The sequence below is a fragment of the Austrofundulus limnaeus genome, unplaced genomic scaffold (genome assembly GCF_001266775.1).
Source record: "Austrofundulus limnaeus strain Quisiro unplaced genomic scaffold, Austrofundulus_limnaeus-1.0 Scaffold223, whole genome shotgun sequence".
Classification (NCBI taxonomy): domain Eukaryota; kingdom Metazoa; phylum Chordata; class Actinopteri; order Cyprinodontiformes; family Rivulidae; genus Austrofundulus; species Austrofundulus limnaeus.
Window position 1 is genome coordinate 184,077 of NW_013952625.1, and position 10,221 is coordinate 194,297.

The 10,221-nt window shown below is 41.0% G+C and overlaps 1 protein-coding gene across 2 annotated transcripts in view; it reads right to left on the reverse strand.

Annotated features, from left to right (window-relative positions):
• zbtb4 (zinc finger and BTB domain containing 4) overlaps window positions 1-10,221 on the reverse strand; it is a 36,869-nt gene that overhangs the window by 10,791 nt on the left and 15,857 nt on the right. The window contains exon 1 of one of the 2 annotated variants that reach the window (XM_014019502.1): window positions 9,838-9,897. The exons of the other annotated variant lie outside the window; for it this stretch is intronic. The gene's annotated coding sequence lies outside the window, so the exon portion shown is untranslated. Of the gene's footprint in view, window positions 1-9,837; window positions 9,898-10,221 lie in introns of those variants that run through there. 2 annotated transcript variants of the gene reach the window in all.

Below are 10,221 nucleotides of genomic sequence, written 5' to 3' on the forward strand. Positions count from 1 at the left end.
TCCAAGCAGACAGTTTGCTAAAGTAGACTTGCATAAGAGAAGGCAGGAACTGCAGAGAGACATTTGGCTCATGCATCAGCTGAAGGCCTTGAACCAGACGTTGAGCAATCTGTTTATTCCTCGCTGAACTCGAACTCGTGCTGATAGAAAGATAGCCATTAGCATTCAGCGCCCACTTCTTTTTTCTTTCATCTCTAAAGAAATATCTGCAAACCACAATCACTTTGGTTCTATAAACTTCAAAGACAAAGGCTTATCACCTAAATATACATTTTAGAGGAGATGTATTTAAAAAAAGTTTACCTTTCTGAGCTCAGCTTTATAAATCTGTGACGTCAGAACCAACATGATAAATCTGTTCATGTTTAGGCCTCCACTTGGTTTAAAAACATTTTATTTTGTGAGCAGTTTCAGACGTCACTTCTTTAATCCAGAGATAAAAGAATCCTGCTGCATTAACTGAACCTCAAAAACTGTTTTAAGTTCTTGATTTCTGTCTCACTGTTAACTGCAAATTATCAGAAGAAACACATTTCACTAAACTTCAGAAATAAGAGTTTAAAATGGTCAACCAATACGTTTTATAACACAAAGTTTATATCCTATTTAGATTTTTTAAAGAAACCAAACTAATGAAATAAAAATCATTTGGAATAAGCTCATAAATCAGTTTCTAATATCAGCCTTAAAAAACATTAAATAAAACAAAAATAAAATTAGTAAATCACAGAGGTTATAAAGTCATRTGTCAGAGAAATTATTGCAACTGGTGTTTTAAACATTCACATACAGTATGGTATAGAAACCTTAGTCAGGCCCAGGTCTGGCCCACACAACGCACTAATAACACTAACAAGAATGACTGCCCTTTTGTGGTCTAGATGTGGTTTGCCAGAGGTGGTCCATGCATGGCCCAGCATCACATGAACCAAACCACAACCGGGCCAGTGGTGGCAATGACAGATTTGGGCCACCTAAACCTAAGCACAACTGGGCCAGTGGCGGCATTGACAGTTTTGGGCCACATAAACCAAACCACAACCAGGCCAGTAGTGGCGTGCTATCCTAAAAAACAGTGCCATCATTGCCAGACCTGGCCCACATTCGGTTGGCAAACCACTTGCATGCCAGCAGATCTGACCCACATCACCTGATTTTATTTTCAGAGTTTGGCCTTGATTTTTCATCATGAGACGATCTCAACTTTAAACTCTGACGTAATGTGGCGGGTGACATGAATTTTCTTCAAAGCTAGGCCTTTTGTTTTTCCTCTTAATTCCTCCTTACATAAGAGGCTCAAGCAGCCAGACGTAAGAAACACGGGGAGATGTCAGAGCGGAGAGGATAATTCACAACTACTGAACAATATCTAACTTTTTCCACATGTGGGTGAAAGAAAAGAAATGAGTTCTTAGCTATCGACTGAGTTTGAGCATTTAAAAAAGTCAGTGGCTTTTTGTGGACTTTTGAAGAGACCAACTGTGCCTGTGTGCTTGGAAGTCCAGATGTGTGTATGCTACACAACATGTCAGCAGATCTGCAGAGCGATGTTTGACCTGATAAAACAAATTTAGTTTCAAGCACTTTTAAGCACTTGATCTGAAACCAAAAATAGCACATTAATAAACAAAATGTTACAAAGTGTGCAACATGGGCTCGTTTAACACACGACTCATTGATAATATTTAAAAAAGGTTAAAAGGCTAACATGTTGATAAAGTAAGACTGAGAAGTTAAAATAATATTATAGCAGAATACTGGTCTGAGCTTTTGCTTCAGTTCTATTCAGTCTAAAATATAACACTGTGCTAAACTATCAGATTTAATCAATTTTGAAATGTTAATATGTTTAAAAAGCCAGCAGAGGTGTTTATTAAATATTTGAACTGATGCAATCCCCCATCAGTAAAGAGACCATCAAGAGGAAAAACTGTTGTTTAACCAGAACAAACAGGACAAACTTAGAGTATTTTACCGGCTGTTATCAGCTCACGGCTCAAAAGCATGCCTCTCTGATGTTATGGGGGTGCATTAATGGCTATGGTATGAGCAGCTTACACATCTGGAAAAGAACCATCAGTGCAGAAATGTAAATACATGTTTAAGAACATGTTTTCCCGTCCAGATAAAGTTTTTTTCTTCAGAGAATGTTTTGCATATTTCAGCAAAGCAATGCTTAAAAAGCATTATAACTGCAGGACCTCGTAGTATAAGAGTCTAAGGGAAGAACTGATCTGCCTGCAGTCTATGCCTCTCACCATATGAAAACATTTGGTGCTTCACGAAAGGAAAACTCCAGCAAAGACCAAGAATTGTTGAACAGATCAGACAAAAATGGGACAACATTCCCTCCACAACTCCTCAGTTCTTGTATGTTTACTGACTGCTGTTAAAGCAGGTTATTGTTACTTTTTTGTGATGCGTTGCTGTCATCAAATTGTTTTCTAAAAATGTCACCTTTATTTAGTTTAAACATTTGTTTATTATGATCCACAGCTTCCAAAATATTAGTTTATGATATTCATAAAATCACTACGTTCTGTTTCTAACTTGAGGTTTTTGAACGTAGCACCATTTTTATTCTAATCAAGCTTCTTGTTCATTCAAACTTTTGTTTCAGTTTTATTCAAAACTGTACAACAAAGGTCTGGCAGATATATGAGTGAACACTGAAGGTTAATGAAAAACTGTATTTTTGTCACTTTACAGCCATAAAATACAGTTTAAAGTGATCATCTGTAAGTAGGATATACAGTATGCAGTGTTACAAATAAAGGCCTAGTTTTCCTTGAAGGGATGCATATCACCCATTATAAGTGAAGTTCATTATGTTAAACCCTGAAAATAATGTTATACTCAATCTTACATAAAATCAAAAAGATGTACTGTATTTGTTGTGTGATCTTTAAAACTCACTGGTAGAGCTATATTTGTGTTTATTAGCTGTGGCAGCAATGTTAAATTAAAGTAACACTAAAAGTTTTGAGATTATAGTTGTTTTAAAATGCAGAAAACCACTTAGATCTTGGGCTGACTCAAACCAGCCGTTAGCTCATCYAAACATTCAGAATTAAGCTGTACTTCACCAAACTGTTCAAAAAGCTATCTGTAAAACAAATAAGATAGAAGTTGTTCCTAACCTTTCCACCAAATCCTGCTTCCAAAGATCTGTACTATCTCTTTAGGTGATGCCAGACTGAACCCATGTACAAATAAAAGCCTTTAATTATTTGGAGAATTCACAGCACGCAAGTGGGCATAGCGCCCCGGCTCCTGAACTCTAGCCGAGCACCACCCTCCACCAAAACCAAACCGGAGGTTTCCAGTCGTGAGGACATGTCTGACACAGACAATCACCTGCTGTGTGCTACGTGTAAAGGAAAGCGATCAACTTCAGACGTCGCCTGGACATGTTTCTCCGAACCCTGTGCGTGAAAACAGCTAGACAGTGAGCACACCTGAAATGTCAATAAGTATCAGACACTGCAGGAAAACAAACTAAATCTGTGGAGTGTTCTGTGCTTTTTAATTTTTTTCTTTCTGATAATATTGCTGTTTTATGTCCTGATGCATCTCTTTAATCCAGGTAGACAAAAATCAACAAGAAAAAATAAGTAGGTCCTCTGGATGGGTTCTTCTTTAGTGAAACGTTTCGTCTCTCGTCCAATTTTTTCTTGTTGATTGCTGTTTTATTTTCACCCTTCGTTGAAGGTGAGACAATGTTTCTGGCTGTTTGTAAGCAAAAGATCTCATTAATCTATGGCTGGGTTTTGATGAAACTCTAAAAAGTAATCACTGGATATAATGTACATCAAGATGACCACTACTGCTTATTGACAAAAAGGCTGATTTGTACTTTATCTAGCCTGGTTAAAACCAGACCCTGTCCTTCCCTTTGCTTCGTACAAGGGTTTGGACTTGCTACATAGAGAATCAATTTCTTGCAGGAGGCGTGGCCTCTGCTGAAGCATTGGTGTTGTCGGTGTGAAGGAGGCTAAGCTAAGAAGCTAACCGGAAATCGCATGTGCTGTAAACAACTCTACTGAGAGGAGAAAATTACTGAGCTGAACGAGACAGCTGTAAATGAGAGCTGCTGCTTTGTCAGACAMATTTAWTTTAATTTGGAAGCCTTATCAACACAGACTGKCTTCTTTCACTTCCTCCACTGCTGTATGCTAAAATAACTAGCAAACACTGCGCAGAGCATCGATGTAATTCAAAACTCCACCTTCTGTTTGTTGATTGGTCCAGGTAAAATAAATTACAAGCAGACACTGTRCAAAAAATTAACGTTCTGTTCTCTGATTGGCCCGGCTAAAAATCTGCCAGCAAAATCCATCTCAGTGGGAGAAGTCCCAGACGGAGCAGTGAAGGGAAACTAGAATTGAGCGGAGCTGCGTAGGAAGGCAAGGGCCAGGCTATACTTTATCAGAAGTGCAGAAATTTGGTCTCACTGACGTGGTTGCACGACAAAAATTGTGTTTTTGTTTTTTCACTGCCTCTAATCTGTCCTGTGCACAAACCCCTGTTAAAACCATTGTCTCGTTTAATGGGTTCGAAGTGGGCGTGAACTCTGCTTTGATTTGCTTCAGCTCCTGCACTGAGGAGCAGCTGGCCGAGGCCGTTAGAAAATACAACCATCGTCACAAATGAAGTAGCAAAACTTACAAAGATAGTCAAACAAAACTACTAAACCAGTGGTGGGCACAGTTCTGATAACTCACCAACAGCCGAACTAGCTTCTTATGTAATGGATTAGATTTTTTTTATATACTAATTTTGGAAATGGTTAGCAGGGAGATTAGCTTCTGCTAAATTAGATCTCACTAATTACAAATCTGCTAAAAATTCACATGTCTAAAACTTGTATTTTTTTTGCTATTTTTCCCCAAATTAAATAAAAACTATCACATCTTTCAAGCAGTGCTGGACGTGTCAGACACCATTTGTGTAGCATGTAGCATCCTTAGCAGCTAAGCTTCAAACTAGAAGCGTAAAAGAAATAAAATAACATTCACAATAGTTAAATAATGAATACAAAAAACGACTAGGTAGAAAATATAATAGAAAAAGTATTTGCTTGACTTGATTTGCTTTGTTGTTTGACTGACTTCAACTGGTATTTATAAAAATACAAACTCAATCTAAGAAATGCTTTTATTCTGAAAGAGGTAAACTAGAAATATTGTAAGTTAGACAGAGCTATAATTGGTATAGATTGGGCGATTTGCCACAGATGATCCCAGCCACCTTCAAATAAACCAATAGCATCAGTCCCACCAGTCTTCAACTGGGAGATGAAGATGTGTCATCTTAGCGTTAGCTTCCACTTATTTTTTTATTTGTTTAGCAGATTATCAATAGAGACACTAAGATTCTTGTTTAGCGGATTCGTGGTAAGTGAAGCTAAGATTTTGGTTAGCTGTGCCTGCCACCGTTCTAAACCAGTGGTTCTCATTCCTGGTCCTCAAGGACCACTATTCTGCATGTTGTATTTGTTTCCCTGATCTTCTTTTTATGTTCTGCAGAAGCCTGCCAATCACTCATTCACTTAAATCAGGTGTGCCAAAGCAGGGAAACAACTAAAACATGCAGAATAGGGTCCTGCAAATGATTAGAACCACTGTTCTAAATAAACCAAGGGGATCACACAATTTGACTGCACAAATGAGACAGAGTGGAAACAAAGGCAGCTCTCCGAGGCTGTGACATCCAGCGGGGAGTAAGTTTCGTTCAGATAGCATAGGTAAATGTTCCCACACCTTCTGTTGGAAACAGTGGCGGTCTCGTGACAAATTAGCAAAAACTGAACTTCTCCTTGGTTGATGACAAATAGCAGATCTTCTACCTCCAATTCCTCTATCATCAACTATAAATAAACATCCACTGTGCCAACAGTGCTGTCACTGTGTAGTTTCTGTTTACTGCTGCAGTGGGAGGGATTACCAGGACTTCTCGCTGCAGTTACTCTTTAGGGTGTAAAATTTTTATGCAAAAAATGGTCTCACAAGCACGTCAGTGAGATCAGCTGTCTCATGTCTGATAGAGCACAAATCCGACTTTACAACATTAAAATGTCTATAACTCAGCCAGTTTTAGATATAGAGCCAAAATATGGTGTGAGAGTAGCTGAGAGTCATCCTCAACACAGTCTCTGAGCTCTAACAGATCATGTGAGACCTCATAGAATTATATTTTGTTATTAAATAACTCTTTACATCAAAAGATGACTATTTAAAAACTCTAGCGTTGATAGTGGCGAGTGATATTCTTTCCTTCAAAGAATGCTAGGCCTTTATTATTAGCGTGGTGTCACCCTGTGTGYGAAGTGTTTGGGGGAGCGTGCCCTGAAAGGTGGCTTGTGTGTGGTGGTGGTGGTGGGGGGTCTCTGTGGTCCAGCCGGTGAGCCAGCAGCGAGGAGCTTTATGGTAGAAGGAGGAGCCGGCTGGGCTGTCTCCCCACCAGGGGTCAGCCAGAAGGGTCCAGCTACTGAAGCAGCGGCAGTTGGTGTGTGAGGACAAGTGTTTGATTGGAAAAAACGGGGGCGGGAGGAGGGGGGGCTGTATTGTTAGCAACAGAGGCTACTGAACTCTGCACAACCCCCCTGGCCAAAAGAGGTTGGAGACAGCCAGATGGGATGGAGGGAGGAGGAGAGGGGAAGTTGGTCGGGGAGCGGTTTTAGTGTTTAAGGATGTATGAGTGGGGGGCATGTAGGGGGTAACTTCAAACACATCTATCTCATGTTCACGTTTGATGGTTTCCTCATCTTTCAGATCCCCTTCAGCTCAACGGGCTCGTGTGGAAGCTGTCGTGCTCAGTGAAGGGGGGGGATTGAACGCCAGGCCTCGCACCATCAAACCTGCCCACATCTACACCGACGTACGCTCCTGTTTTCTGTCAGCACAGGTTTCCCCGAATTAAGGAAGGCATTAGAAAACGACCAACCCTCCAAAATAAAAAATAAAAGAAGTCCCCCTGGAGAGCCGTGGCACAACACTGGTGACCTTTTTGAGGCAATTTCCCCTCAAATCATTTCCAATTTACACATGTAGTCCACCCCCYTGAAGAGGGTGAGAAGTCCCTGCTGGAGGCTGCGGGTCTCAAACAGCCGTGAAAGATTCGGCATCAGCAAGGCGAGGTGGAAGTGTTAGAACGGTCACCGTGAGCTGCAAACGCAGCGAGCAGCTTCCTGAACGTGTCCACATCCTTTATGCCTGACGCATCTGATGAGGAACTGTAAACACAGTTAACCAACTTAAAGATGGCTACAATTACGTCTGAGCGGCTTTCATGTTGGTGGCAGAAAGAAAAAGGCCCAGAGGCGCATCGGTTGTGTGACCCTCACACGCAGCTGCAGTCAGATGTTTACTCATCATGGGCAGAAAAGCCAGATTAATTTGGGGGTTTTAGGGATTYATGTGAACCGTCCTTTTTTCCAGGGTGGGATGATTACGCAACATAYGACATTGATAGTTTTTAAAAGTAGAAGTAAGTGGACAAGTTAGTTTCTGTTTGTGAATTTTCTCTGACCAAAACAGTCAAAATGACACAAACAAGCTTAAACAGATCCATATTTTCACCCAAATCTTTCAATAAATGTTGCTGAATGGATGTCTTTTTTAACACGACAAGGCCTATAATTTTCTTGTTGGTGATCATGATTGACTGCAGCAGGTAGTTTCTCTTTGCCAGCATAAATAGGATTTGTTTGGTGAAAACTCTTCTGTCAGCCTCAGATGAAAGAAATTTGGTTCGGATGTTTAGGAGAAACTCTAAAATCAACAATGGCTCAAGTCACAGTCAAGAAAATTTTACATTTATTATATACTTAAAAGGTTGCCAACCGAGAAAAAAAAAGCCTTAAGCTCCKAACGCAACACCTTCAACCTCAACAGAAATTTGCAACTGCCCACGTGCTGAAACCACACTGGAGAGTTATGCTGGCCACAAAAACAAGAAGTTTGTTTGAACGAGTCAGAGTGAGGCCTTCGGATTCAAAAACATTGTAAATAATGGTCAAGCACGGCAGTGGCAGCATCGTGCTGAGGGCTGAAATCAGTGGTATTTGTGCACAGGACCACCTCCAATTATTATTACTTTTAAAAATGTATTTATTAAACCTGGTAAATCCCACTGAGATCTTAGATCTCTTTTGCAAGGGAGGCCTGGGCCTGGAACCGTACATGTTTTTGATCTGTGGGGGAAACCAGAGCACCTGGAAAGAACCAACACAAGCACGAGGAGAACATACAAACTCCACACAGAAAGACCCCAGGTCCAAACCCAGGATCATCTTGCTGTGAAGCATCTGTGTTAACCACTGAGCCATCGTGCTGCCAGCAAGAATGATAATAAAAGCTTGTTGATGGATATAACGAACAGGTGTTGGAGGTTCAAATCGCTAGAGGACATTTAAACAAGTATTAATAGGGATGTATACTCAGGATAAAAAGTAAGAAAATTTGTGTTTGGTAGATCATTTCTTTGTAGTAACAACGCTTCCTGGGAATACATCTTATGATTGGCAGAAACTGTGTCAATCAAAACAGTGAAATAAGCTGTTTGGCAAAGAGGATTTGGCAAGTTTTTCATGTGCACAACCCACATGCTCAGCTCTACTGCTCATCCCACAAATGCATGTTCCTTACAAATGTGGCACCATTTAAAAGAGACATTAACAGACTTTCCAATGATGTACGATTTAGATTGTTGCAACAAAAACATAACCTAGCAAACACAAATTTACTTATTTTTGCACTAAGTTTAAAAACATAAATCTGAATGCATAATTTTGACCCAGTGTGAGTTAGAGAAAATGTAAAAGTCAAATTTGTGCACCAAGTTGTTTTTAAAAATCGTCAAAGCCATATGTTGTATTGTCATTCCAACATGGGGAGAAAAGGGTCTTAGTTTTAGGGTAAGTTTTAAAAGTCATAAATATTACGACAATGATGCTCATGAAAGTTGACTGCCTAAATGCAAAGACGATCACGTTTTGTGCCACCATGGAGCGATGAAAAACACTTTCTATTGTGTGACCTGTGACCCCCCTCAAACCCTGTGGCTGCGTGCATCACATTTTCCATACATTGAGCACAGAGGGGCTTGGCTCGGCCTCCATGGAAACCAGGAATGTGGAGTAGCTGGCAGCAGATGCTATGTTGTTTTGGAAAAGAAGCGAAGGCTGCAATGACAGGGTTAGGGGACATCAATACGTCCTCAGCTGCTCTGCAGGGAGGAAACAACAAGCTGGCAAAATGGAGGACAAATTGGGCTGCCCCCCTGAACACTTCACTTGATAAGTTTAAATGCAGATGAGGAAGCCTGGCTCTAACACATTTATTTAAAAAAAAAACCTAATTCTACATTGTGTTTAACGCCCGTTCTGCAGTGCCGGCGTCCCGCCGCCCACCTGAGCCGAATTTCAGGGGCTTCGGTAAAATTAAAAGTTTCATCACAACCTCAAAAGCGAGTCATCGCTCTTGAAAAAGAACTGCGTGGTGCGTCAGCAACAGAGGGGAGGATGAGGGAGACGAGGCCTGTAAATGACGCACACACGCACGCACACACACACAAACGGCCAGACACACTCATAAATATGCTTCAACAAACAGCAAGAACACACACCCACCTCGACACACGCACAGTAAAATAAAAACCTTTTCCTCCTCTTCATGCATGGAGAAGCCGCCACCACAGCAGCGGAGTGAAGCAGATAAATAAAATAATAAAAAAATAAAAAACAAGAACAAGCAGGAAAACAAACACAATTCGGCCTCTCTAATTCGCCCCAGTCTGTCTCTCAGGAAGGCAAAGCATACGAGAGAGAGAACGTACCTCGGAAAACCTCCTGCTGCATCTCTGCTGCGATGTGCTCTCTCTGCTTACACAAACACTCCCTCTCTCTCTCTCTCTCCCTCTCCCTCTCTCTCTCCCTCAGTCTGTGTGTGTGCGAGGGAGAGGCGGCGCACACACATGCATACAGGCAGCAGTGTGTGAAGACAGAGGGCAGGAGCGATTCTCACACTCGAACTTGCTCGCTCTCCTTCACCCGTTCCCTCTTTTCTTGCTTTTCTCGCATTAGTTTCTGCCTCAGTATTTTAAAAAAGAGAGAAATTCTTCATGTTTCTTTTGCTTTTTTTATCTCTTACATTCAACCCCCCCCAGCAGCACCACCCCAACTGAATCCAATCTTCTTTTTATTTGAAAGTGTTCACTCTC